The 24,972-nt window shown below is 42.8% G+C and overlaps 1 pseudogene across 1 annotated transcript in view; it reads right to left on the reverse strand.

The window, feature by feature from the left end:
* Positions 1-24,972, reverse strand: part of LOC309556432 (protein adenylyltransferase SelO, mitochondrial-like) — a 159,528-nt pseudogene that overhangs the window by 77,442 nt on the left and 57,114 nt on the right. Inside the window, exons 3-5 of the transcript in view lie at positions 8,038-8,167; positions 4,240-4,284; positions 1,147-1,171 (exon numbers count right to left, since the gene is read on the reverse strand). The product of the transcript in view is annotated as a protein adenylyltransferase SelO, mitochondrial-like (transcript). The remainder of the gene's footprint in view (positions 1-1,146; positions 1,172-4,239; positions 4,285-8,037; positions 8,168-24,972) is intronic.

Here is a 24,972-nt window from a genome sequence, read left to right on the forward strand (position 1 = left end):
TATCAGGGGATCCTGATCTATTAGGTTGCCTGTTGCATGTTCCCAGGTGTGATTCACTGGGTCTAAGGGAGTGTCCCCACTGTATCCAATAGGGGAGCCTGTTGGACAGTGGAGGAAACCTGACCAGTGACACATTGGCTTTTGTGGGAGTCCCAGTGGGAGGGCACTCTTGCAGTGCATCCTGGGATTGCTCATAAAAGCCAGGGTGGCATGTGACAGGGCGGGTTTTTGGTGGGAAGCAGAGTCCCAGGAGGAGGCTGATGACTTGTCTCTCCTCCTGCTGTATGAGGAAAGTGGTCTTAGGCAGTCAGCCTAATGAACCAGGTGTGTAGCTGAGTCACAGAGGATCCAGTACAGCTGACAGTGGAGCTGCTGGCAGAGTCTTCCGGGACAAAACAGTGCCCGTGAGTACCAGGGGACTTGCCAAAGGATCTGCCCAGGAAGCGGGACCACTCCAGTGAAGTCAGAGGATCAAGGGGCCAGCTCACACAGAGTGTCAGAGTAAAGGGTGTGCCAGTTTCAGAACCCTGAATAGTAGGGACAAAGGGGGTGCCAAGTAGGACCCTGAAGAGTGACTCACAGTGCAGTACAGTTCAGTATTTCTTCTTCACTAAAGTATCAAGGTGAAGCAGCAGCCTTGCCGCACTCAGCGTTATATAGAAGTCCCAGCAACTGTGCATAATTTATACAGTTGGAGTATCCTACTCATCCCTTCTCCTATCCAAGTTCTCAAAAAAAAAACAACAAAAAAACAAAACCCCTAGAAACCTGTAGGACAAAGGCATGATGAGCTAGCTCATTATGAAATACCTGCCTTAGAACAAAGCCCTCCTGTGGCGCCCGCACACCGCTGAGACAGCTGGCATCTCCCCCGGTGTCTCTCCTGGATTCGCAGGCTCTGGAGCTGTGAGTGCCTGAAGCTGCGATATTGTCACTTCCGCGCATGCGCGCGGAAGCCACCATTAACGGCACGGGCTCTGAAGGTCTGGCACGGTGACCTTCAGAGTGCATGCGCCATTGACGTCATCGGCTGCATGCACTCTGAATATCTCCTAAACTGTGCAAGTTTAGCAGATATTAACAGTATCTACAGGTAGGCCTTATTATAGTCTTACCTGTAGGTACATTTAAAAAAGACGACTTTACTTCCTTTTTAAGAATATAGTAAAACCTGCAGCAGAACACACACTCAGTGCATTTTAAATGCAGTGTGGAAAAAGCACATGAAACGCACTTTTCCTGTACTGCGTTCTGGTGTGAATCAGCCCTAAGCCCCGGTTCACATTAGTGCAATCGCGGAGATCGCATGTAATTCGGAGCGCACTGCTCCTAAATTACATGCGATCTCATGTGCGGTGAAAATTTCAGCCATACACTCTGTATGGCTGAATTCGCACCGTATCCACACTAAACTCGCACCTGACCCTTTTTTTTATCCGCAGCAGAATCGGATAGCATAGTGGTTCACACTAGTGTGATCCGATTCCGTGCGAACTTGCAGATCGCACTGCGATATGCGATCGCAACTGGGGTTGTCGTTAACTTTTTATTGACACCCCCTGCGTATCGCATATGGCAGTGTGAACTTATAGCTGCTGACTTTACATTTTTTGGGGGGGAGGGGAGCTCCTTAATAACTGTCCCCAAGCAGAACTAGCAACTGCCTGCTAGTTCTTTAACAGTGCTGTATTTGTCAGATACAGAGATTAAAACCAATCAGTGCGTTTCCAATTATGTGATCACTATGACAGCCAGTCATAGTTATCACATGGCTGTGTTTACAAAAAAAGAGATATCGGATGGCACGCCTGTCATTGCCATTGACAGAAGTAGTAGGCAGATTGTGGCCAGGTCTGTAAAAAAAAAAAAAAAGTTGATTTAAAAAAAATGTTTTAAATATTATTCTATGCCTTAGGCCTCATGCACACTGGACGTTTTTAGAGCTGCTGTTTTTGGCATCAGAGGTTTTTTTCTACAGCCAGTAAACTCCCCAGCATGTTATCCTATGTGCCCATGCACACATAGGCTGTTATCAGCAGTTTTTGGCAGGGGTGTTTTCTGGCTGTAAAAAACCCCCAGAACTAGTGGGTTTCAAGAGGCGTTTTTCAGCTGTAAAAACACTCTAAGGGCTCTTTCACACGGGCGGTCCGATCAGATCCGCCTGTCAGTTTTTTAGGCGGATCTGATCGGATCCTCCATGCAGCTCTATGGGGCAGCGGATGTCAGCGGAGATACCTCCGCTGACACCCGCTGACACCCGTATCTGATCCTGTCCGTGAAATCTGGACGGATGGAAACCCTATTTTTCCATCCGTTCAGGTATCGGATCGAATGAGAGCGGACAGGCGGTCCGCTCTCATCCGATCCCCCATAGAGAGCAGCGGGGGCTGTGACACCTCCCTCTCCGCACTGCAAGCGGAGACGGAGCTGTCATCCGCCGACTCAGCGGGGATCGCGGATGGATCCCCGCTGAGCAGCACGGATCCGCCTACGGAGGCGGACCGTGAGAAAGAGCCCTAACTCTATAGAATAAAAGCTTAAAAACTCAAAAAAAAAAAAACTCGGCTATTCAGCGTTTATCAACGTTTTTGAGTCATAAGCTTTTGTGGGAATATAGTTTTGTTTTAAAAGAAAGCTAAAAAAAAAACGCTACAGCTGAAAAAAGCTAAAAAAAATGCTGAAAAATGCTGAAAAATGCTGAAAAACGCTACTGCAAAAAAGCTGAAAAACTCCTTCTACATCTACAGCTTTCTACTGATGTTTTGATAAATTCCAGTGTACATGAGGCCTTATTGTCAAGCTAACCAAAGCATGCTGACATCACTTCATTTGACCTGAGTATCAAGGCATCAAGGACTGTTGGTCATAAACAGGTTAAGTATGCCCTTCCACTACACAGTTGTCAATTTGGACAAGATTGTACAGAGATTGCAACCTCAGATTGCAATAAGAGTCCATTCACACTATGGCGACACGACTCTGTACTACTTCGGGGGCGACTTCTGAAGTCCCGTGCACCACGACTTCGGAGCGACTTGCAGGGACTTCACATAATGGAAGTCTATGCAAGTCACTCCGAGGTCGCCCCGAAGTAGTACAGGACCCTTTTTCTAAGTCGGAGCGACTTGTGTTGCTCCTATTAGAACAGGTCCTGTAGCAGTCAATGGACTGCGAGGGGCCGCAACTTGTCAGGCTGACAAGTCGCCTGACAAGTCGCGGTAGTGTGAATCGAGTCTAAGTGTTCCTAGTTTAACCACTTTACCTCCGCTTACATGGAGGCTACTGCGGCAAAGTGCCGCGATCCCGTCCAGCGACGTAGACCTACGTCGCTGGACTCCGCCCCTTGTGGGCGGCGCTCGCGCGCCGCCGGAGGCTCGCTCCCGCTGTGTTCATTCACAGCGGGAGTCGGGCCAGCGGAGGAGTCTGCTGTAAACACAGCGGGCGGATCTCCATAGTGACAGGGACTGACAGATCGGAGTGTTCAGCATAGCTGGACATCCGATCTGTCCTTCTGTCACACAGTCACCTCCCCCCCCACACGTCAGTAAGCACCAGGCATACATTAACCCCTCCCTCTCCAATAAAATTAACCCCTTCCCTGCCAGTGTCATTTTTACAGTAACAGTGCATATATATAGCACTGATTACTGTAGTAATGTCACTGGTACCCCCAAAAGTGTCAAAAATGTCAGTCAAGGGTCCGATCTGTCCGCCGCAATGTCGCAGTCCCGCAAAAAAAATCGCAGATCACCGCCATTACGCGTTAAAAAAAAAAACACCAAAAATGACAGAAATCTTTCCCTTAGTTAGTAAACGCAATAACTTTTGCGCAAACCAATCAAAATACGCTTATTGCGATTTTTTTTACTAAACATAGGTAGCAGAAAACAAATTGGCCAAAAATTTAAAAAAAAATTGATTTTTACATTTTTTTGGGGGGGAATTTCATATAAAAAAAGTGAAAAATATTGTTATTTTTTCAAAATAAACGCTCTTTTTTTGTTTATAGCGCAAAAAGTAAAAATCGCACAGGTGATCAAATACCACCAAAAGAAAGCTCTGTTTGTGGGAAAAAAAGGACGTAAATTTCGTTTGGGTACGGCATCGCATGACCGCGCAATTGTCAGTTAAAGTCGCACAGCGCCGAATCGCAAAAAGTGGCCTGGACGGAAGACAGCAAAATCCTCCGGTGGTAAAGTGGTTAAGGAATATCTAAAGTCCTAGAAAACAATGACCTACCTGTAGTAATACGGACCAGGAAAGCCAATAAGTACAGCTGAGGCTCTCAAACAGAATCATATAGTTGATTTCGTTTTACAGGCAAGGTTTTATGCAGACCACCTAAAATGATAAGCACATTTTTGGTGGATGGTTTTGGGTTCAATAATCTTACTGCAAGTTATCTTTCTCAGGAGACTCTGGTAATAAGAACTCTGAAATTGTGTTCCTGTCTCCATTCACCTGATGTGTCTTACTAGGAAGCTTCTCTCTGCTTGTTGGATTTTTATTTAATGTATTTGATATTAAAGTACATATGTTTATCTGCAAAAAGATGTGCATTTATTATTTTTTGTACAAATTTGAACTTATCCTTAAACCACTTAAGCCCCGGAAGATTTTACCCCCTTCCTGACCAGGGCCTATTTTGCAATTCGGCACTGCGTGACTTTAATGGACAATTGCGCGGTCATGCGACGCTGTACCCAAATGAAATTGATGTCCTTTTTTTCCCCACAAACAGAGCTTTCTTTTGGTGGTATTTGATTACCTGTGCGATTTTTTGATTATGCGCTATAAACAAAAAAATAGCGACAATTTTGCAAAAATAACAATATTTTTCAAATTTTTTTATATGAAATTCCCCAAAAAAATGTAAAAATCGAAATTTTTTAACATTTTAGGCCAATTTGTTTTCTTCTACATATGTTTGGTAAAAAAAATTGCAAAAAGCGTATTTTGATTGGTTTGTGCAAAAGTTATTGCGTTTACTAACTAAGGGGAAAGATTTTTGTCATTTTTGTTGTTTTTTTTTTTTTAATGAGTAATGGCGGCGATCTGCGATTTTTTTTTTTTGTGGGACTGCAACATTGCGGCGGACAGATCAGACCCTTGACTGACATTTTTGACACTATTGGGGGTACCAGTGACATTACTACAGTAATCAGTGCTATACATATGCACTGTTACTGTAAAAATGACACAGGCAGGGAAGGGGTTAACTTTATTTGAGAAGGAGGGGTTAAGTGTGTCCCTAGGGGCGTGCTTCTAACTGTGATTGGATGTGGCTTTTCATGTAACAGCAGAGATCTACAGTCCTACATAGCGGGACCGTATGACAGACGGGGAGAATGACACAGGGGAGAATGACAGAAATCTAGAGCACCATTACTCCATAATTGTATGGACACATTGATTATTTTTTATTATCACCATTTTTTACTATGTATATGTAATACTTGTATTCATGGTTATGTTATGCATTTTATGAAATTTCATAACATGGATACACCAATATTGCATTTATAATGATAAAACCACTTATAGGAAGGTACACTTTTATTATTTATTTTAGTCACATTGCACTTTGTAAGAGGCAGCGCTGCACTATACCTCATATTGCAAATCACAGGCTAAGGATAAGCTTCTAAGTGACAGCAGCAGCTTTATTTCATATATATATATATATATATATATATATATACGTATTTCTTTAATTTTTTTATACTGGAATACATGATAGCATGGGATACATCTTTGTAATTCATCGAGGCACTGTGACAGCTTCCTGGCAGGATAGCGGAGGCGGGTTCAGACTAGGGTCCAAACACAACTGAGCTCACCACTGCTAATTAGTTGCAAACATTTCTAAAATAAGGCATCTCTGCTGCTTTATAATATGTATAAGTTTAGAATATTATAGTAATGGTTATTGGGTTTGTAATAAGTGTATTATACATGATGCACATTCTAAGTAGAGATGCCTTATTTTAGAACTTCCCTGTCAATAACCAGAGGAAATTCTGTAGTTGCCTAATAAATATCCTAATAACTGACAGGGCTAGGGGTGGGGTCGAGGGCGCGGTCGAGGGAGGGGGGGCCCTGTCAGGTAGGCTGTATGGGGCCCCATGATTTCTAACAGCGGCCCTGCTGCCAGAGGCCTGTGTACAGTGTTTGGATCCATGCTATGAAATGCAGTGGGAATCCCATCCTTCTCATCACCTCCCACAAATAGGCCTTTTCTATGTCTAGAGTGGCGATCGTTCTAGTGCCTTGGTTTAGATGGGGGGCATGTATATGGGAAAATAACTGGCGAATGTTTACATCTGTAGACCTTCCAGACATAAAGCCCATTTGATCGGAATCCACCAGAGATTTAATGACCTTGTTCAACCTGTTGGCCAGCAGTTTTGTAAGGATTTTCAAGTCACAATTAAGGAAAGTAAAAGACTAGTATGAAGCGCACAACTTGGGGTCCTTAGATGACTTAGATATGAGTATAATGTGGACCTCCTTCATAGAAGGAGGTATGGAGCCTGAAACCAAACAGGTTTTGTACAAGGTGGCCAGCTTAGGGACAAGTACTTCAGCATGTGCTCTATAGAATTCAATTTGCAAGCCATCTGGTCCAAGGGCTTTACCCACTGGGAAAGATTGGATGACAAAGGTGACTTCCTCTGGGGAAAAGTCTGTAGCTAGTAGTTACCTTTTAGAATCTGAAAGTCAGCCTAATGCCAGGGTGTCTAGTATAGGGGTCATGGAAGCTTGGTCAAATTCAGACAACCAGCCAAATTTCAATCTATGTATGGCGACTGTAGTTGAAAAGAAGTCAATCTGCCGATCAACTTCTGTTCCACCACCATGCTGGAAAATTTCCACTCAGTCAGAACTGCAGGTAATAGGCTTCAGCGCCGATCAGTGTATTCTCATGGTGGGAAAGTCTCCCTGCTGTCAGAATACAAAGACACAGTGGAGGGGGGTCCCCCATCGACCTTGAATGTGTGAATGGGGCAATCGGGTCAGTTTTTTTTCCTTCAACCCGCTGGTCTATGGCTAGCTTTAGTATATGCTATGTGAAAAAAATATATGGTGAAATATACCTGCTAAGAGACCTAGATGAAATCTGAAATATGTGAGCCAACCTAAAGTATTTTAAAAAGCCAAAAATGTTTTCTTTTTCTTTCAGTTTTGGAAAGAGTAGAGAAGAATGAAAACCCTTATCAGGCTTTTTTTTTGCAATCTGTGTGGCATTGGGGAGATTTCCATTCACTTCCTGTATGGTAGACGTAAAAGGAAGTGGGAGGAAATCCTTCCAAAGTGACAGAAAAACAGTTGCTTCTATTGGAAGATGCACCTTCTATTCAAGTTCTGCTGAAATTCAAAAATTCTTGCTTTTTTTAGATTTTCAATGTTGGTGACAATGGTCAGCAGAAAAAAAAGAGAGGGTGAATTAAGCAGGGCCATATACATAAATAACTCCTCACCCCCTGTTGAAAACTAGACAAAAAAGTTTGGGTTTTATATAAAATGGAAGGTCTAATTTTATTAAGGAAAATGATCAGATCTTAGGCCAGTACCCAATTGCTCGTTGAACTTTTTTTACGTGGCAGTATACTGTGCTCCAGTTTGCCAGGTTGGTACTCTTACAAGCAAAATCTCAACACTGCAGAAGATGCAGCCAAGACCCACCTAGATCAAAGTTGTTAAAAAAATCCAAACACTACTATATATACAAGTTAGGATAAATTAGCATGTTCATTATGCTTCCACCAAGTTGTCACTCCAGTTTTTTAGTATGGGTTGGCCTTCCTCCGCTAAGATAAACAGCTCATTCCATCTGTCATTGGTCATTTATCAACATAACATTTTTCTAAGCTGTCATAATCCTCCGAGGGACGCAGTATCAACATCTTCAAAGAGGGTACAGGAAAGCACACACGCCCGCTGGCTGCCCCCGTTGCCACAGTACCAACGTCTAGGGGTCCTAGGTGCAGACAGGATGAGGGTGTTTATGACTTGGGGGGGGGGGGGGTTACTCACAGCTGCCTTTGTCTGCTGTCCATAAGAGGGTTCAAAGCTAGAAGCAGCTTGTTCAGATTATACATTCCAACGTTGGCCTGGTTTCCGATCCTATACCTTCCTTCATCATCAGATGTGTTTGGAATATAATCTATTTAAAGCAAACACACCATGTATTACTGAGGTACGGGGAAAAAACAGTAATTAAAATAAATAGCCAGAGCAGCCAGTTCAACAATAGCCATTATTTCTGACTTGATAACTACACTGGAAATGTAGGAGGAACATAAGCCTTTCCTCGCACAGTGCTGCAAGCTACAGGTTGTTTATTTTGATAAGATGGGCTGCAGACTTCCAGATGGTCTTCAACATCATCTTCCTTACAGGCAAAAATTGTCAGGCAATTGATTTCTAGAGCTACATAATAAACCTTCCATGTTATGTTAACCAGAGTAATCTGTGAGTAAGCTGCAGCGACTTCAGACTGCTCATCTATCATCCTAAACATTGTTTTCTTTCCAAAATACTTTAAATCCTTCCGTGCTGGGGGCAAAGGGTGAAAATAACTGCTGAAAACAAGACTGAACTGAGATTTGTACTCGTCAAAATATGTTGCTGCACACCAGAGAAATGTATTTGTTTCCAGAATTTATGTAGCACTGAAATTTTAAAGTGTATCTCCCTGACAAAACATTTTTCTTAATTTCCGATAGAATCTTAGATTGTAAGCTTTAGGCCCCGTTCACACAGGGGTGATCCGACTTGGGGGGGGCGACCTCCGAGGTCGCGGTGCGAGCAGCGCGCCGCGACCTGGGAGCGGCCGGCACGGACTTCATAACATTGAAGTCTATGACGGTCGCGCCGGGTCGCCCCAAAGAAGCTCTGGACCCTTTTTCTAAGTCGGAGCGACTTGTGTCGCTCCTATTAGAACGGGTCCGCAGCTTCCCTATGGAAGGCGACCTACGGCGACCTGTGAGGCGACCAGGTCGCCTCACAGGTCGCCTTAGTGTGAACGGGGACTCAATGAGCAGGGCCCTCTGATTCCTCTTGTATTAAATTGTATTTTAACTGTACTGTCTGCTCTTAAGTTGTAAAGCAGGGGTGTCAAACTCAATTTCATCACGGGCCGCATCAGCGTTATGGTTGCCCTCAAAGGGCCAGTTGCATCTAGACTAGTTTTCCAAAGCACCCTACTCCCCCCATTACATCAGATGTCAAGAGCCCCCCCCCCCCCCGTTATCAGAGGTCAAAAGTCCCCCACCTTCTTTACATCACAGTACACCCCCGTTACCTTGTGCTGCTGCCTGGAAGAAGCTGTGGATGTAGCTGGGAAGCTGAAAGTGCAGGTTCTAGAGGAGGACCAGAGGAGTTTAATGAATGCTAAGACCAGGGGAGGCAGAGACGAGAGGGTGCTGCAGCAGAGCAGAATCTGTTTGAGGAAGTCTGTCCTCCTCTTTGCTGCCAAATGCTGAGACAAGGTTTGGACAGAGATGAGGGAGTCGCCGCAGCTGCAGGAGAGCTGCGAGGGCCACAGGAAATGGCCTGGAGAGCAACATTCGGCCCGCGGGCCTTGTGTTTGACACATGTGTTGTAAAACATTGGGCAAACTGTTGGCACTATATAAATCTTGTAAAATAATAATATTAGGAAATCATATGTGGGAAGATATTCATTTACTTCCTGAGACACAACCAGAAATGAGTGGAAATCTCTCTAAAGTGAGGAGATATCATCTTTTAGGGCTCCTTTACGGTAATGTTATGTTGCCTCCTCAATGCCTGTTTTAACCTCTAAAAGCCTTTAACAACGCGCTGTGACTGCGTGTATTGCGTGTGGTTGCATTAAAGCCCAATTCATTTGAAGGAGTCACGTTCCGCAGGCAGGACTGCCCTCTAAAGGCTACAGTGAGGAAATGTTGCTGTGCTGTATACCCTCTGTACAATTGCTTCTGCAGTTTGGGAGAGCAGCAAAAATCCGGCTTGCCTGTTTTTACTGCTCCCGAACTTCAAATGTAAACTAAGCCTTTGATAGTTGTCACCAGAAAAGATCTCCCCTTACTTTCTGTTCCAGTGACAACAGTAACATTTTGGATTTATAAAACCCCTTCTGTTCTAGTGACAACAATCATTGGGAAAAACACAAAAGGGTAGATCTTCCTAGTGGAGACACAGACAGCAATAAAGACCCGACAACATTTTGAAAGTGAATCTTAACTGCCTGAAGACCAGACCTTTTCTGCAACTTTTTGTTTACAAGTTTAAATCAGTATTGTTTGCAAGAAAATTACTGAGAAACAATATATATAAATATATATATATATATATATATATATATATATATATATACATAAACATATATATTTATATTTATATATTTTTTTTTATCAGAGACCCTAGAGAATAATATGGCAATATTTTATGTCACACGGTATTTGCACAGCAGTTTTTCAAAAGGATTTTTTCTTTGCAAAAAATACACTTTAGTATATAAAAAAAATAAAATAAATAACCATAATATATAATGCAATTTTTTGTGAAGTATGAAAAATTGTGTTACGCCAAGTAAATAGATACCTAACCTGTCACGCTTTAAAATTGCGCATGCTGGAGGAATTTCGACAAACTACAATATTTAAAAATCTCCATAGGCAACGCTTTAAAAATGTTTACAAGTAAATATCTTTTATAATAGAAATAAGGGATGACAGGTCCTCGTTATGGAGAGAAAAAAAAACTTTTTGATCTTTTGATTTAAAAAAAGAATGTTTACTTCTGCCCTAGACCGGAAGTAACGTCATGATGTTGCTCCGGTCCTCCAAGACCATAGAGGCAGTCAGAGACGATCTGGTCTCTGGTAACCTCTATGGCCAGCCGTGTGACCCGACAGTTCAGGGAGTGGCCTGGGGCAATTCCACCAGCTGCTTCGGAAAGCGATCCAGCAGCTAATTGGCCACTCAGGCTGCGTTTTAATTTAATAAACCAATTGCCGACTGAAAAAAAATGAAAAAAAAGATACTGGGGTTATGGCTTCAGGCTTATCCTCATTAAACCACTTGCGAGCCGCAATGCATATATACATATTTTGGTCGGCAAGTGGAAAAGATTCTATAAAAAAAAAAAAATTACCAAACATGTCATACTTACCTGCTCTGTGTAATGGTTTTGCCTAAAGCAGCTCCGATTCTCTTCTTTTTGAGGCCCCCCGATGGCGGTCCTGGTTTCTCCTTGCTGATTGCCCCCAATAGCAAGCCTCTTGCTATGGGGGCACTTAAGCAGGCTCACTCCCGAGCCATGCTCTGTGTGTCCACTCATGCACAGCGCGTTGGTCGGCCTGCCACCTGCTCTCTCCTCATGGCTCACTGTCTGGGATTAACAGCAGCAGGAGCCAATAGTTCCCTCTGCTATGTAAGTCAATGAGGGGAGAGAGACCCGGGAGAGCTGCTGCTCTCATAGACATTGCTGGATCAGGATGGAGCTCAGTTAAGTATAAGGGGGGCTGGGGGAGGAGCTGCACCTAGGTGTTTTTTTTTACCTTAAAGTTGATGTAAACCTGATTCATGAAATTTGACCTAAGCATATCTATCTGCAGTGTTTTCTTATCTCTCTCCAAAGCCCCAAGTTCCGTGGCTTTCTCTTGCTCCGTTCTTCTGTTATCAACTTGATAACTTCTGACAACTTCTCCATCAACTGATATAAAACCAGGCTGAAATTTGTGTAGTGGGAGGTTGCTATAAATAGATTAGCAGACAGCTGGTCTTGTCACAGCACAGCTCATCCTTCCTCTGCCTATGTGGAGTGGGGGTGTGTGCCTTTCCTCCAATCGGCTGTCACACAATGTAAGGCTTCACTACACTCCCAATCTCTAACACAATGGGCACTTTCTAAAGAATATATAAAGCTGAAGACAGCAGATATACAAGTAAAACTTATGTAGGAGGATTTGTTTCATCGATTACACTGTACACTTCACTGGGTATATGTGAGGGTTTACATCCACTTTAATGCATTAGGGTAAAATAACATTGAGCCTTTAGAACAACTTTAAACTTTACCTACTCTATCCAAAACTAAAAAATCTGGACTAGATATACACTTTAAATATTTAATTATTCATTGTGCACAGTTACTACACTCCTTGCCCCAGAGTTCCCAGCCTGTTGTTCCTGTTACAAAGACAACTGCTCCATATGGCCAATCTTGCTGAAAACCAATGAACGTTAGCTTGTGGTAGAAGCCTGTGAAAGTCCATGTAGACCAGCCTTTCACAACCTTTTCAAGACAGAGGAACCCTTGAAATAATTTCTGGTCTCGGGGGAAACCCTGCTAAAATCTTAAATTCTACAACTCATGTCATGACACATTAGTGTGACAGTCAGTGGGAAGAATTCTCCTTATTCTTGTCATCGTTAGGAAGAATTATGCCCTTACAGATAGCTAAAAGAAACAATGGTGTCATTGAAAACTTATCAGAGAGGCAGAAATTGATACGGTTACGGTTACCACTAATGAGACGTATACTGTATATACACAGGTATTTAAGCAGAAAAAGCTACTCAAAAGCAGGTTAAAAAAATCATATCACCTAAAACACTCTGCATTGGATTTGAATTTGATTCTAATGTACATTTGTCTTTATAACTGCAATTAAAACAGCCTGTGACTCACCAAAGCCACTAACTATATTCAGACTGTCATTTTCTAACTGTCTAGGGTGACTTTAGGTAATCATACAGCACTTTACTGCTTAAAGTGGAGTTCCGGCCTATTTTGCAACTTTAGTGATCCCTGGAGTGCTCGCTATGCTGATCAACAATTGGGCATTTTCAATTTTTTTGGGGGGTCCCTTACCTTATTTTCAGGGCATTTTTGATTGTACTTCCTCCTTCTCCCCCCTCTGTGGCCGCAGCCACCGACATCACTTCTACCTTTGCATTGCATCCTGGGAGCTGTTTGTCATCACTCCCAGGAGGCTGTAATAAGGAAGAACTCCCAGAACACTCCCTGGAATCAGGAAGAAGGACACAGCAGATTGCACTGCGGCTTCAGATGCCCACATCCAAGATGGCCTCGCCCAGACAGCGTTTTTAAAAGTAAGATTTTCACTAAAATCCAATACTATACACCTTGTAAGTAAGAGAATAGCGGTTCTGTAAAGGGCGATGGATTAGTATTATAGGGGTATTTTTAGTTAAAAAAGGTATTTGAGGCCGGAACTCCGCTTTAAATCTAATAGATGAGTGCTAGAACTATAGAGCAAGCAGCTCATATTTCAAAACTATTGTTGTTCTTCCTGGCCAGGAATTTACTAAAACTAGAGTGTGCAAAATCTGGTGCAGCTCTTCATAGGAACCAATCAGCTTCCAGATTTTATTGTCAAAGCTTTATGTACAAGCTGAAGTTAGAAGGTGATTGGCTACCATGTACACCTGCCCCAGATTCTGAGTGCTCTAGTTTTAGTAAATCTCCCCCTTTAAGTCTCAACCCTTTAACTGTGACTTTAGTTGGACAGCTTGGTCTGTTAACCACTTAACGACCGGTGCACGACGATCTACATCGGCACTCAGCCCCGGCCAGGCAAACTGACGTAGGCCTACGTCAGCACTTTTTGCCGGCCCTGTGCGCGCTCCCGCGCCCCGCCGCCGCCGCCGATGACTCGATTGGGTTCAGAACCGATCAGTCATCAGGTCCAGGCCAATCATTTTTGGTCTGGACCTGTTGATCGGTCCTGCCCAATCAGATCATCCTCTAAGCCTGTGAAATGTAAACACAGGCTTAGAGGAGATGTGCCCTCCCCTCACAACGGTCTTTTTGGATCCAGCGTGAGAGGAGAGCACTTCTAACTGTGAGTAATTGCACCAAGCACACCACACACAGCTAGATAGGCACATTTCACCCCCGATCGCCCCCCCAATTAACCCCTACAGCACCTGACACAACACACACTATATACAGCATATAGCATATACCTATATACCTGTATAAGTGTGATTTGTGAACAGGTGTAGCACTTGCGACCCCCCCTTTTCCACTCAAATTACCCCCCACCCCCCCTAATAAAGATTTAACCCACTGATCCCCCCTGAACCCCCCCTGATCACCGCCGTTAACCCCTACACCCTCTGTCACATCAGCACTAATACAAACGCAATATACAGTATTTTTGTATTTTTGTATTAGTGTCATTGTGATCAGAATTATCGCAGGCGACTAAGTTTCTGTCCCAAGAAGGTTTAGGGTCCCCGCCACCCGCCCAATAAAGATTTAACCACCTGACCCCCCCCTGATCACCCCTACACCCCCTGCCATAACACACACCGTATACAGTATATAGCATTTTGCTATATACCCGTATAAGTGTGATTTGTGGTCAGGTCTAGCGCTTGCGACCCCCCCCTTTTCCACTTGAATTACCCGCCACCCCCCCCTAATAAAGATTTGAGCCCCTGATCCCCCCTGATCCCCTCCTGATCACTGCTAGTTAACCCCTACACCCTCTGTCACATCAGCACTAATACAAACGTAATATACTGTGTTTTTGTATTTTTGTATTAGTGTGATTGTGATCAGAATTAGCGCAGGCGACTAAGTTTCTGTCCCAAGGAGGTTTAGGGTCCCCCCCACCCGCACCAATAAAGATTTAATCCCCTGATCCCCCCCTGATCACCCCTACACCCCCTGCCACAACGCACACTGTATACAGTATATAGCATTTTCTATATACCCGTATAAGTGTGACTTGTGACCAGGTTTAGCGCTTGCCACCGTTCCTTTTATCCTTAGGATACCCGCCAGCCCCTTCCAATAAAGATTTAAACCCCTGATCCCCCCCTGATCACATCCCGTTAACCCCTACACCCTCTTTCACATTAGCACTAATACACACATAATATACTGTTTTTACTGTATTTTGTATTGGTGTCATTGTGACTTGAGGTTGCTCTAGCTAGCTAGTTTCTTTCCCAAAGGAGGTTTAGGGTCCCCGCCACCCCCCCCCCCCAGATCCCCAGCGCATAGTTTAGAAATAACCCCTTGATTGCCACACACACACACACGCACGCACGCACGCACGCACATACACTTCCATTTCTAGTATAGTGTTTGAACAGATCAATATCTGATCTGATCAGAACTATACTAGCGCCCCCATAGTTTAGGGTTCCCAAAACGCAGTGTTTGCACGATCAGCACTGATTCCTGCCAGCACCTGCGTTTAACCCTTTCACCCAGGTAAGTGTAGTAATCAATAGATTACTGTCACTTACAAAAAAACACAAGACACAAAACCGCTGTGTTAGCAGAGTCAGGCCTGATCCCTGCTAGCATTAGCAGTTTTTTTGGTAGCGCTTGAAATAATCTTCGACAACCAGGTGCTTTTATTACCTGTGAGTCGCATCACTGTACGGGTAAATTTAGTTACCAAAATGTCTAAACGTTCGTACAGTGATGAAGAGCTTATCAGTTTTATGCTGACCGAGTCATCTGATAGCGAAGGGGAAGCTACAATGACCAAATCAGGGTCAGTATATGAACCTGATGACGGCAGCGGCTCCCTGACAGATAGCTCCGACGACAGATGGGTCCCTGTTAGACCCAGGCGTACCCGACCCCATTCTGGAGTTGATGAGATGCAGGAATCGCAGGGTGCTCGTATGGAGCAGAGTGTGGGTACTAGTGCCGCTCATCCTTCTGGCGACCTGGCAAGCGCCAGCGGCCTAGTACACCCTGGACCTAGTACAACCAGCACTGCAGTAAGACCTGGTGACGTGGCGAGTCCCCTAAGTGCAGTTGAAGCTGGTGCGGTGGCTAGCACAAGTAGTGGCCTGCAGCCACCGCGTATTCGAAGACAGGCCCGTAGAGCCCATAGTGCCCTCCCTGATGCGCTGGCATTTCCTAATTGGCAACCCACTGATACTACAGCGCCAGTACTTCCCCCATTCACCGGCCAACCTGGAATCCACGTGGAGACAGCTGGTTTTACGCCCCTGAACTTTTTTGAGCTGTTCTTCATGGAAGATCTTTTCAGATCTATTGTGGATCAATCAAATTTATATGCACAACAGTTCATCGCCGCCAACCCAAATTCGCCCCTTGCCAGACCATTCGGCTGGAAACCTTTAACGGTTTCCGAATTTAAGATCTTTCTGGGCCTTTCCCTCCACATGGGCATAACTAAACAGAGTGAATTGCGGCTATATTGGTCCACTAGCCCACTTCACCATATGCGCATGTACTCTGCCTCCATGTCCAGGGCGAGATATGAGCAAATTCTGCGATTTATGCATTTCAGCGACAATGAAATCTGTCGTCCTCGGGGAGACCCTGCATACGATCGGCTCCACAAAATTCGGCCCCTCATAGACCACTTCAATCAGCGGTTTGCAGCCTTGTTTACCCCGAACAAGTTGTCTGCGTTGACGAGTCCCTGATTAAATTTACTGGCCGCCTTGCTATGAAACAGTACCTCCCCAGCAAGCGTGCCAGATACGGGGTCAAACTGTATAAATTGTGTGACAGGGCCACAGGCTATACAGTTAGTTTCCGGGTCTATGAGGGAAAAGATAGCACTGTGGAGCCCCCCAACTGCCCAGACTACATAGGGAGCAGCGGTAAGATCGTTTGGGACTTGGTGTCACCCTTATCCGGAAAGGGGTACCATTTGTACGTGGACAACTTTTATACAAGCGTGCCACTATTTAGTCACCTGCTCGAATTACAAATTGGCGCATGTGGCACCGTGCGACCTAATCGCCGGGGCTTCCCCCAACGGCTTGTAGATTCCCGTCTTAGTCGGGGGGCGAGAGCCTGCTTGAAAACAGACAAATTGCTTGCGGTGAAGTGGAAGGATACACGGGATGTTTATGTTCTGTCCTCCCTTCACGTAGACACGACAATCCAAATCACTACGGCAACTGGCGTTGTGGAGAAACCCCTCTGTGTCCACGAATATAACCTTAACATGGGAGGGGTGGACCTTAACGACCAGATTTTGGCGCCGTATTTAGTTGCCCGTAAAGCCAGACGCTGGTACAAAAAAGTGTCTGTTTATTTATTCCAATTGGCTATGCTGAACGCCTTTGTCCTATACAGGGCGTCAGGACGAACTGGATCTTTCCGGGAATTCCAGGAAGAGATCATCCTTGCCTACCTGTACCCAGGAGGCATGCCTGCCCAACTTCCCCTTCCAGATGCAGTGAGCCGGCTGCATGAGAGGCATTTTCCTTATGCCCTCCCGAGTACCCCTACCCAAAGATGGCCCCAAAGAAGATGTCGTGTCTGTAGCAGGCGCGGATTTAGGCGTGACACCCGTTATTATTGTCCCAAATGTCCTGACCAACCTGGTCTCTGCATCGGGGAATGTTTTGAGCGCTACCATACACTAGTGGAGTATTAGTGTAGGCTACAGCACGACACAGTGTAGGGCACACAAACACAGGGTCTCGAAGGATGTTGGATGTCCATCGACATTTTGAGAGACCCAAGCTGGAAGAGAAGATCGCAGAAGATCGCAGTCCCAAATCAAGACATGAAGAAACAGTTAGAAAGAAAAATAAAAGGATCCAAAAACTGTTGTTGTGTCAGTCATTTTATATGTCCTTATACTCTTCTTACTGTACATTTAAATGTCCTTTGTTTGTTTTTTCATTCTTTTGTGACCTGTTTCTCTTGCAGGTACTCGTCGGCTACCACGCATTGATTTTATATATTCTGACACAAACAGTGTTTGCGCTCAGCATATATGGATACCTTTGCTGATAGCAGCTGTGGTGATTTTCTGATTTCAGCACTGCAGTTAAAATCCTATTTTGGTATACGTGGATAGTGCCGTGTATACCCATCATTAAATTCAGTGGGTGGTTGTTTGGGCGGTTAATGATGAGAATCCAAAAACTTTTGTTGTTGTCAGTCATTTTATATGTCCTACTCTTCCTAATGTACTTTTTTTTAATGTACTTTGTTTTTTCATTCTTTTGTGACCTGTTTCTCTTGCAGGTACTCGTCGGCTACCACGCATTGATTTTATATATTCTGACACAAACAGTGTTTGCGCTCAGCATATATGGATACCTTTGCTGATAGCAGCTGTGGTGATTTTCTGATTTCGGCACTGCAGTTAAAATCCTATTTTGGTATACGTGGATAGTGCCGTGTATACCCATCATTAAATTCAGTGGGTGGTTGTTTGGGCGGTTAATGATGAGAATCCAAAAACTTTTGTTGTTGTCAGTCATTTTATATGTCCTACTCTTCCTAATGTACTTTTTTTTAATGTACTTTGTTTTTTCATTCTTTTGTGACCTGTTTCTCTTGCAGGTACTCGTCGGCTACCACGCATTGATTTTATATATTCTGACACAAACAGTGTTTGCGCTCAGCATATATGGATACCTTTGCTGATAGCAGCTGTGGTGATTTTCTGATTTCAGCACTGCAGTTAAAATCCTATTTTGGTATACGTGGATAGTGTCGTGTATACCCATCATTAAATTCAGTGGGTGGTTGTTTGGGCGGTTAATGATGAGTAATACTACGCATTATTCCTGTGCTGATTTCTGATAGGTTCTCTTTTTTTCCGTTCAGCCCACAGGCTGCATGAAAAAAAAAAAAAACTATATGCCAAACAAGGACTAGCAATGTACTGGTACGTTGCTGGACTTTGAGTGGTTATACCAGGATGATGCCTGCAGATTTAGGCATCATCTTGGTATCGTTTTTTACAGCCAGCGGTCGGCTTACATGTAAAAGCAATCCTAGCAGGTAATTGGCCGCTAGACTGCTTTTACATGCAGTGGGAGGGCCCCCCCCCCACCGCCGCCCTCCGCAGCCTTCCGTGGTTTTTCTCGGGCTCTCCTGTCCCACCGGTTAACCCGAGAGTGCAGCCGGTGGTTCAGTTATCTAACCATAGAGCTAATTGAAGATTAGAATGGCTCCAATCATCTCTATGGCCTAAGATGCCGGAGGCTACGAGCATTTCATGACTTCTTTTTCGCCAGAAATAAACAGGGCCATTGGGAAATTGGGAAAGTATTTTATCACACCAATTTTGGCGTGGTCAGAAGCATTAAGGTCAGAGGAGAGATCTAGAGTATAAAAGACCCCAATTTTTAAAAAAAAGAGTACCTGTCACTACCGATTGCTATCATAGGGGATATCTAAATTCACTGTGATAGCAATAAAAATGATTTAAAAAAAAAAAAATTAAAGGAAAGGTGTCAAAATAACATAAAAGAGCAAAAAAAAAAAAAAATCGAGCCCCCCCCCTTTCCCCGTGCTTGCGCGCAATGGCACACGCAAGCGTTGGTCTAGTGTCATATGTAAACCGCAATTTCAGCATGCATGTGAGGTATCGCCGCGATCGCCAGATCGAGTGCGGTAATTCTTGCAGTAGACCTCCTCTGTAAGTCTAAAGTGGTAACCTGTAGAGACTTTTAAAGGTTTTTAAAAATGTACGTACGTTTTTGCCGCTGCGCAGGTGTGCGCAATTTTTAAAGCATGTCATGTCAGGTGTCTATGAACTCAGCATAAGATCATCTTTTAAATTTTACCAAACAAATTGGAATTATATAGTGTATTTGTGCAATAAATTTTAAAAAAATGTATTTTTTTCGCAAAAATTGCGTTTGGAAAATCTGTGCGCAAATACCGTGTGACAAAAAAATTTGCAACATCCACCATTTTATTCTATAGGGCCTCTGCTTTAAAGAACTATATAATGTTTGGGGGTTCAAAGTAATTTTCTAGTAAAAAAAAAATATTTTTTCATGTAAACAAAAAGGCACAGAAAAGGCTTGGTTTTCAAGTGGTTAGAAGAGTGGGTGATGCGTGGATAAGATTGAGCATAAAATGCCGGGACAGTTCAAACACCCCCCAAATGACCCCTTTTTGAAAAGTAGACACCCAAAGCTATTTGCTGAGAGGCATGGTGAGTCCATGGAATATTTTATATTTTGCTACAAGTGTCGGTAAAATTATTATTTCTTTTTTTTTTTGTTGTTTTTTTACAGAAAGTTGTCACTAAATGATATATTGCTCACACATGCCATGTGTATATGTGAAATGACACCCAAAATACATTCTGCTGCTTCTCCTGAGTACAGGGATACCCCATGTGTGAGACTTTTTGGCAGCCTAGCTGTGTACGTGCCCCCGAAAACCAATCCACATCTTCAGGTTTTCTAATGGCGTAAATTGCTGATTTTACCCCTGACTACCCGTCACAGTTTCAGAGGCCCTGAAATTTCAAGATAGCACAAAACCCCACCAAATTACCCCATTTTGCAAAGTAGACACTCCAAGCTATTGGCTGAGAAGCATGGGGAGTCCATGGAATGGTTTATATTTTGCCACAAGTTTCGGGAAAATAATTATTTTTTTTTTTTATTTTTTTTTTTTACACAAAGTTGTCAGTAAATGATATAATGCTCACCCATGCCATGGGTATATGTGAAATGACACCCCAAAATACATTCTGCTGCTTATCCTGAGTACAGGGATACCCCATGTGTGAAACTTTTTTGCAGTCTAGCCGAGTACAGGTCCCCGAAACCAGTCCCCACTTTCAGGCTTTCCAAAGGCGTAAATTGTTGATTTCACTCCTGACTACCTATCACAGTTTCGGAGGCCCTAAAATTCCAAGATAGCACAAAACCCCCCCAAATGACCCCATTTTGGAAAGTAGACACCCCAAGCTGTTTGCTGAGAGGCATGGTGAGTCCATGGAATATTTTATATTTTGCCACAAGTTCCGGGAAATATATATATATATATATATATATATTTATTTTTTTTTTACACAAAACTGTCAGTAAATGATATATTGCTCACACATGCCATGGGTATATGTGAAATGACACCCCAAAATACATTCTGCTGCTTCTCCTGAGTACAGGGATACCCCATGTGTGAGACTTTTTTGCAGTCTAGCCGAGTACAGGACCCCGAAAACCAACCTCCACTTTCAGGCTTTCCAAGGGCGTAAATTGTTGATTTCACTCCTGACTACCTATCACAGTTTCGGAGGCCCTAAAATTCCAAGATAGCACAAAACCCCCCCAAATGACCCCATTTTGGAAAGTAGACACCCTGAGCTATTTGCAGAGAGGCATGTTGAGTGTTTTGCAGATCTCACTTTTTGTCACAAAGTTTTGGAAATTGAAAAAAGAGGGAAAAAAAATGCATTTTCCTGTTTTTTCTTCATTTTCCAAAAAAAATGAGAGCTGCAAAATACTCACCATGCCTCTCAGCAAATAGATTGGAGTGTCTACTTTGCAAAATGGGGTCATTTGGGGGGGTTTTGTGCCATCTTGGCCTTTTATGGACTTCAAAAGTGTGATAGGTAGTAAGGAGTGAGATCAACAATTTACGCCCTTAGAAAGCCAGAAGGTGCAGATTGGTTTTCCGGGTCCTGTACGCGGCTAGACTGCAAAAAAGTCTCACACATGGGGTATCCCTGTACTCAGGAGAAGCAGCAGAATGTATTTTGGGGTGTCATTTCACATATACCCATGGCATGTGTGAGCAATATATCATTTACTGACAACTTTGTGTAAAAAAAAAAAAATATATATATATATATATTTCCCGGAACTTGTGGCAAAATATAAAATATTCCATGGACTCACCATGCCTCTCAGCAAACAGCTTGGGGTGTCTACTTTCCAAAATGGGGTCATTTGGGGGGGTTTTGTGCTATCTTAGAATTTTAGGGCCTCCAAAACTGTGACAGGTAGTGCAGAGGTGACATGAACAATTTACGCCATTAGAAAACCTGAGAGTGTTGATTGGTTTTCGCGGTCCTGTACACAGCTAGGCTCCCAAAAAGTCTCACACATGGGGCATCCCCATACTCAGGAGAAGCGGCAGAATGTATTTTGGGGTGTCATTCCACATATACCCATGTCATGTGTGAGAAATTTATCTTTTAGTGACAACATTGTGTAAAAAAAAAAAAATAAAAAAAAAAATTTTAATTTTCCCGAAACTTGTGGCAAAATATAAAATATTCCATGGACTCACCATGCCTCTCAGCAAACAGCTTGGGGTGTCTACTTTCCAAAATGGGGTCATTTGGGGGGGTTTTGTGGTATCTTGACATTTCAGGGCCTCCTAAACCATTATAGGTAGTGAGAAAATGCAATGAAAAATGTACACCCTTTGAAATTCTGATGGTGGTGATTTGTTTTCGGGCTCCCGTACACAGCTACGCTCCCAAAAAGTCTCACATATGTGGTATCCCTGTACTCAGGAGAAGCAGCAGAATATATTTTGGGGTGTAATTACACATATACCCATGGCATGTGTGAGCAATATATCATTTCAATGACAACTTTGTGTAAAAAAAAAAAAAAAAAAAAAAAAATTTTTTAGTCATTTTTCAAACACCTGTGACAAAAAAATAAAATATTCAATGAGCTCAACATGCCTCTCAGAACATTCCTTAGGATGTCTATTTTCCAAAAAGTGGTAGTTTGGGGGGGTTTTGTACTGCCCCGCCATTTTAGCACTTCATGAAATGAGATAGGCAGTCAGAAATTAAAGCTTCGTAAATTTCAGTATTTACACCATAGTTTGTAGACGCTATAACTTTTGCGCAAACCAATAAAAATACGCTCATTGATTTTTTTTTTGTCAAAGACATGTAGCTAAATATATTTTGGCCAAAAAAAATGACATAAATTGAGTATATTGGATATTTTTTAAAAGACAAAGTTGAAAATGTCATTTTTTTGCAAAATTTTCGCTCTTTTTTTATTAATATCGCAAAAAATAAAAAGCGCAGAGGTGATCAAATACCACCAAAAGAAAGCTCTGTTTGTGGGAAAAAAAGGACGTAAATTTCGTTTAGGTACAGCATTGCATGACCGCGCAATTATCAGTTAAAGTCACAAAGTGCCAAGTTGAAAAAAGGGGTCTGGTCCTTTAGCAGCCAAATCCTCCGGGGCTTAAGTGGTTAAAGAAAGTTAAAAATTACCGATTGGTAAGAAATATATAATGTTTGGGGGTTCAAAGTAATTTTCTAGTAAAAAAAAAATATTTTTTCATGTAAACAAAAAGGCGCAGAAAAGGCTTGGTTTTCAAGTGGTTAGAAGAGTGGGTGATGCGTGGATAAGATTGAGCATAAAATGCCGGGACAGTTCAAACACCCCCCAAATGACCCCTTTTTGAAAAGTAGACACCCAAAGCTATTTGCTGAGAGGCATGGTGAGTCCATGGAATATTTTATATTTTGCTACAAGTGTCGGGAAAATTATTATTTCTTTTTTTTTTGTTGTTTTTTTACAGAAAGTTGTCACTAAATGATATATTGCTCACACATGCCATGTGTATATGTGAAATGACACCCCAAAATACATTCTGCTGCTTCTCCTGAGTACAGGGATACCCCATGTGTGAGACTTTTTGGCAGCCTAGCTGTGTACGTGCCCCCGAAAACCAATCCACATCTTCAGGTTTTCTAATGGCGTAAATTGCTGATTTTACCCCTGACTACCCGTCACAGTTTCAGAGGCCCTGAAATTTCAAGATAGCACAAAACCCCACCAAATTACCCCATTTTGCAAAGTAGACACTCCAAGCTATTGGCTGAGAAGCATGGGGAGTCCATGGAATGGTTTATATTTTGCCACAAGTTTCGGGAAAATAATTTTTTTTTTTTTTTATTTATTTTTTTTACACAAAGTTGTCAGTAAATGATATAATGCTCACCCATGCCATGGGTATATGTGAAATGACACCCCAAAATACATTCTGCTGCTTATCCTGAGTACAGGGATACCCCATGTGTGAAACTTTTTTGCAGTCTAGCCGAGTACAGGTCCCCGAAAACCAGTCCCCACTTTCAGGCTTTCCAAAGGCGTAAATTGTTGATTTCACTCCTGACTACCTATCACAGTTTCGGAGGCCCTAAAATTCCAAGATAGCATAAAACCCCCCCAAATGACCCCATTTTGGAAAGTAGACACCCCAAGCTGTTTGCTGAGAGGCATGGTGAGTCCATGGAATATTTTATATTTTGCCACAAGTTCCGGGAAATATATATATATATATATTTTTTTTTTTTTTACACAAAGCTGTCAGTAAATGATATATTGCTCACACATGCCATGGGTATATGTGAAATGACACCCCAAAATACATTCTGCTGCTTCTCCTGAGTACAGGGATACCCCATGTGTGAGACTTTTTTGCAGTCTAGCCGAGTACAGGACCCCGAAAACCAACCTCCACTTTCAGGCTTTCTCATGTGTGAGCAATATATCATTTCAATGACAACTTTGTGTAAAAAAAAAAAATTAAAAAAAAATTGTAATTTTCCCGAAACTTGTGGCAAAATATAAAATATTCCATGGACTCACCATGCCTCTCAGCAAACAGCTTGGGGTGTCTACTTTCCAAAATGGGGTCATTTGGGGGGGTTTTGTGGTATCTTGACATTTCAGGGCCTCCTAAACCGTTATAGGTAGTGAGAAAATGCAATGAAAAATGTACACCCTTTGAAATTCTGATGGTGGTGATTTGTTTTCGGGCTCCCGTACACAGCTACGCTCCCAAAAAGTCTCACATATGTGGTATCCCTGTACTCAGGAGAAGCAGCAGAATATATTTTGGGGTGTAATTACACATATACCCATGGCATGTGTGAGCAATATATCATTTCAATGACAACTTTGTGTAAAAAAAAAAAAAAAATTTTTTAGTCATTTTTCAAACACCTGTGACAAAAAAATAAAATATTCAATGAGCTCAACATGCCTCTCAGAACATTCCTTAGGATGTCTATTTTCCAAAAAGTGGTAGTTTGGGGGGGTTTTGTACTGCCCCGCCATTTTAGCACTTCATGAAATGAGATAGGCAGTCAGAAATTAAAGCTTCGTAAATTTATTTATTATTGTATTTACACCATAGTTTGTAGACGCTATAACTTTTGCGCAAACCAATAAAAATACACTCATTGATTTTT

Source organism: Pelophylax lessonae (assembly GCF_965119305.1).
Source record: "Pelophylax lessonae genome assembly, chromosome: 5".
NCBI lineage: Eukaryota > Metazoa > Chordata > Amphibia > Anura > Ranidae > Pelophylax > Pelophylax lessonae.